The following is a 5,227-nucleotide window of genomic DNA, read 5'->3' on the forward strand; positions in this document are numbered from 1 at the left end:
GAGGTGGGGTACCATGGGTATGGAACAATGCATATAACGGCAGACATTTTTGATATATTGGTTAGTTCTACCAACAATTTATTAGTGTACCTATTTTCCCACAGCTCCTCTAGCATTTGTCATTTTCCTTTGTTATCTTCTTAGCCAATCTGACAGGTGTGAGATGGTACCTCAGAGATGGTTTAATTTGCATTCCTCTAATTAGTGTTTTAGAGCTTTATTATATGACTATTGATAGCTTTGATTTCTTCCTTTGAAAACTGCCTATTCATATCCTTTGTTCATTTATCGATTGGAGAATGACTCTTATTCCTATAAATTTGACTCAGATCCCTTTACATTTTAAAAAATCAGACTTTGGTCAGAGAAACTTCCTGCAAATATATTTTTTTCATAACTTCCTGCTTTTCTTCTCATTTTAGCTGCATTGATTTTGTTTGTGTAAAAACTTTTTAGTTTTGTGTAGTCAAAATTATCCATTTTACCTCCTATTTTACCTCTCTTGTTTGTTCATAAACTCTTCTCCTATCCATAGATTGGACAAGTAATTTTTTCCCTGCTCTACTAATTTGTTTAGGATATTACCTTTTATATCTAAATTCTATACCCATTTTGAGATTTTCTTGGTTTACAGTGTGAGATGTTTGTCTATGTCTATTTTCTGCCAGACTACTTTGCAATTTTTATCAAATAGTGATTTCTTGCCCCAATATCTGGGATCTTTGGGTTTATCAAATACTGTATTACTCTGCTCATTTGCTTCTGTATATTGTGTAGCTATTCTGTTTAACCGATCAAGCTCTCTTATTTTTTTGTTCAGGCCCAGAGTCAACTGACCTCTCTGTCTGTCTTCCTATGATTCCCTGGGGTAAAAACAAGACTCACTGTGACTTTTTCTTGGCTTTCCCAATCAAAATTTGATCTGGAACATTTTCTAGGCTGTTTGTGGAGGTGTGCCAAGCTTTTTCTTTGATCAAGATACACTTACACTAAGTCCTGTAAAGATAAACAAAAGCAGTGGCAAAACAAAAACTTTAAAAGACTTAAGAACTCTGTTCAATAAAATGATCAACCGTGATTCCAGGGGATTGATGATGAAGAATACTACCCACCACCTCCTAACAGGTGATGGACTAAATATGCAGAATGAGTAACATTTTTGGACATGGCAGATATGGGAATTTGTTTTGCTTGACTGTGTATTTGTTACAAAAATTTTGTATCTTTTTTCCAAGGTGGTAGGGGGGGTGGAGAAGAAAGTGACAGAGACAGAGACAAAGACAGAGAGAGAAGGAGAAACAGGAAAAAATAAGGTGGAGGGAAATATACAGTAATCATAACTCTGAATGTGAATAGGATGAACTCACCCATAAAGCAAAAGTGCATAGCAGAATGGATTAGAAACCAGAATCCAACAATATGTTGTTCACAAGAAACACATGTGAAACAGAGAGACACACATAGAATAAAAATAAAGGGCTGAAGCAGAATCTATCATGCTTTAGCCAAAGTAAAAAACAAAAAAGTAGGGGTATCAATTATGATTTCAGACAAAGCAAAAGCAAGATTTAACCTAATTAAAAGAGATAAGCAGGGAAACTACATTTTACTAAAAGGTACCATAGACAATACAGTAATATCAATACTAAATATACGTGCACTAAATGGCATAGCATCCAAATTCTTAAAGGCAAAGTTAAATGAGTTACAGGAGGAAATGGACAATAAAATTATACTAGTGGTGGACCTCAACATTCCCCTCTCAGAACTAGATAAATCTAACCATAAAATAAATAAGAAAGACATTAAGGAGATGAATAGAATTTTAGAAAAGTGAGATATGATAGACCTCTGGAAAAAAGTGAATGGGAATAGAAAGGAGTATACTTTTTTCTCAGCTATATATGGCACCTTCACAAAAATTGACTGCATATTACAGCATAAAAACCTTACAACCAAATGTAGAAATGCAGAAATATTAAATGCATCCTTTTCAGACCATAATTCGAGCCTGTACAACCTGCAGCCCACAGGCACACCAAAGGATTTCAAATAGCCTATGAAAAATGTAGAGGATGTTTTCCTCTACATTTTTCACCAGCCACCTGAAATCCTTTGGCATGCTGTAAAAGGCCCAGGGGCTATAAGCAGTCCATAGGCCATAGGTTGTGCAGGTCTGCCATAATGCAATAAAAATTAGATTCAATAAGGGGCCATAGAAACATAGATTAAAAATTAATTGGGATATTCTGGTTTCTCTTCAGATCATATAAATCTTTTGCCTTTTACTAAAGATTTCCATGGAGAGGAACAATTATGAGTTACTAACCAATTTTTTGAGGCTTCATTGAAGTGAGGCTTATAACTTTGTTAATAAAAAAAACACAAATTCAAAAAAAATTTAATTGGAAACTTGATAGTCTAATCCTAAAGAATGAATGGGTCACAGAGTAAATCATAGAAATAATAAATAATTTTATTAAAGAGGTTAACAACGATGAGGGCAACATACTAAAATTTATGGAATGCAGCCAAAGTAGTATAGTTATTGTTGTTACTGAGTCATGTTCGACTCTTCATGACCTCATTTTGGGGATTTCTTGGCAAAGATACTAGAGTGGTTTTGCATTTCCTTCTTCAGTTCATTTTACAGATGAGAAACTGAGGCAAGCAGGGTTAAGTGACCGATTAAATGTCTGAGGCCAGATTTGAACTCAGGAAGATGAGTCTTCCTGACTCCAGGCCTAGCACTCTATCAACTGCACCACCTAGATTCCCCAAGCAGTATAGCACTTAGGGAAAAATTTATATCTCTAAATGCTTACATTAATAAAATAGAGAAAGAGTAGATCAATGAATTGGATATACAATAAAAAAAACTAGAAAAAGAACAAATTAAAAATCCCCAATTAAACATCAGATTGAAAACCCTGAAAATTAAAGATGAGATTAATAAAATTGGAAGTAAGAAAACCATTGAACTAATAAATAAAACTAGGAGTTTTATGAAAAAAAAATAGACAAATCATTGATTAATTTGACTAAAAAAGAAAGAAGAAAACCAAATTATCAGTATCAAAAATTAAAAGGGTGAATTTACCACCAATGAAGAAATTAAAGCAGTTATTAGGAGCTATTTTGCCCAATTATATGCCAATAAAACTGACATTCTAAGTGAAATGGGTAAATATTTACAAAAATGTTAATTATCCAGATTAACAGAAGAGGAAATATAATACTTAAATAACCCTATCTTAAAAAAAGAAATTAAATAAGCCATCAATGAACTTCCTAAGAAACAATCCCTAGGGCCAGATGGATTCACAAGTGAATTCTACCAAACACTTAAAGAATAATTAATTCCAATACTATATAAACTATTTGGGAAAAAAAGCAGACAAAGAAGTAGTCCTACCAAATTTCTTTTATAAAACAAATATGATTCTGATACCTAAATCAGGAAGAGCAAAAACAGAGAAAGAAAACTATAGACCACTTTCCTAATGAATATTTGACAAAATACAACACTCTTTCTTATTAAAAACACTAGAAAGCATAGAAATAAAGAGAACTTCCTTAAAATGGTAAGTAGTACTTATCAGCAAACATTATATGTAATGGGGATAAGCTCAAAACCTTCCCAATAAGATCAGGGTGAAGCAAGGATGCCCATTATCACCACTGTTATTCAATACTGTACTAGAAATACTAGCTATAGCATTAAGAGATGAAAAAGGAAATGAAAGAATTAGAATTGGCAATGAGAAAACAAAACTATCACTTTTTGCAGATGATACCATGTATACTTACAGAACCTTAGAGAATCAACTAAAAAACTAGTTGAAGTAATTAACAACTTTGGCAAAGTTACAGGATATAAAACAAACCCACATACATCATCAGCATTTCTATATATTACCAAGAAAGTCCAGCAGGAAATGATAGAAAGAGAAATTCCACTTAAAATAATGGTAGACAATATAAAATAGTTGGGAGTCTGCCTGCCAAGATGAACCCGGGAACTATATGAACACAATTACAAAATACTTTTCAAACAAATAGTGGGATCCAAACAACTGAAGAAGTATTAATTACTCATGGGTAGGCTGAGCCAATATAATAAAAATGACAGTTCTACCTGAATTAATTTATTTATTCAATCAAACTACCAAACATTATTTCATAGAGCTAGAAAAATAGTAATAAAATTCATCTAGAAGAACAAAAAGTCAAGAATATTGAGGCAGCTAGGTGGCGCAATGGATAGAGCACTTGGCCATGAAGTCAGGAGGACCTGAGTTCAAATCCGGCCTCAGACCAAGCACTTGACACTTACTAGCTGTGTGACCCTGGGCAAGTCACTTAACCCCAATTGCCAAAAAAAAAAAAGAATTTTAAGGAATTAGTGGACCTGTCTTGAACATTTGAATACACATTTCAGGTCTGTCCCTGAAGTAGAAAAATGAGCCATCACATGATTACAGTATCTCCTTAGCTTAGCATTCCAGAGTCTCCACTATTTGGTTCCCACCTACTTTTCAAGTCTTTCCATCCTGAAACTATTCTCCCCAAACTGAACTGCTTGTTTTTCCTTTCCTGCATTCGCACAAATTGTGCCACATTGTTGGAAGAGCCTTTCTGTATTTCTGATTGATGAAATTCCTCTTTCGATGTCCTGCTTCTGTTGAGGGTTACCTTCTTTGTGGAGCCTTCCCTAATCCCTGTAGCTGGAATCCATAAATCCCTCTATGAATCTCTTCTATATCACTCTGGCCATTCCTATACACTGAAGTTGCTTTCAACTTGTATTACGGTTATCTGTACACGTTTCATTCCTTTTTGGTGTTTCTCCCCCTAACCCCCAAAAGACTGTAAGCTCCTTGACATGAGCCTTGAAGGATTTTGTTGGAAATGAGCTTTGAAGGGTTTTAGTGCTAGAAAATCAAAGATTGTTCCTGGTGGAAAGAGAAACCTAAGCCAACACTCAAGACAGTGGTAAATCCTGGCGAATGTGCACAGAGCAGTGAGTCATTTAGTTGGGGTGCAGAGATGGGGTAGAGGGAAGCATGTCAGGGAGGAGTGGTAGATAAATATGGAGAGAAAGGTAAAAGGCATTGTGGAGAGTCTAGAACATCAGGCTGATGACTTGTGCAGTAATTTGGTGGCCAGTGAGGACCTGTGGAAGGTGCTTGGGCAGAAGAATGAACTGATTGGGAGTGCTGTGCAA

At 34.9% G+C, this 5,227-nt stretch overlaps 1 non-coding gene across 1 annotated transcript; it reads left to right on the plus strand.

Moving 5' to 3' along the window:
- The first annotated feature begins 2,244 nt into the window (after positions 1 to 2,244).
- On the plus strand, positions 2,245 to 2,360 carry LOC114030282. Its single transcript, XR_003567590.1, has one exon. It is a non-coding gene; the product is annotated as a U5 spliceosomal RNA (small nuclear RNA).
- Positions 2,361 to 5,227: the final 2,867 nt, after the last annotated feature.

This window comes from Vombatus ursinus, unplaced genomic scaffold (assembly GCF_900497805.2).
Source record: "Vombatus ursinus unplaced genomic scaffold, bare-nosed wombat genome assembly UNPS02014951.1, whole genome shotgun sequence".
Lineage (NCBI taxonomy): Eukaryota > Metazoa > Chordata > Mammalia > Diprotodontia > Vombatidae > Vombatus > Vombatus ursinus.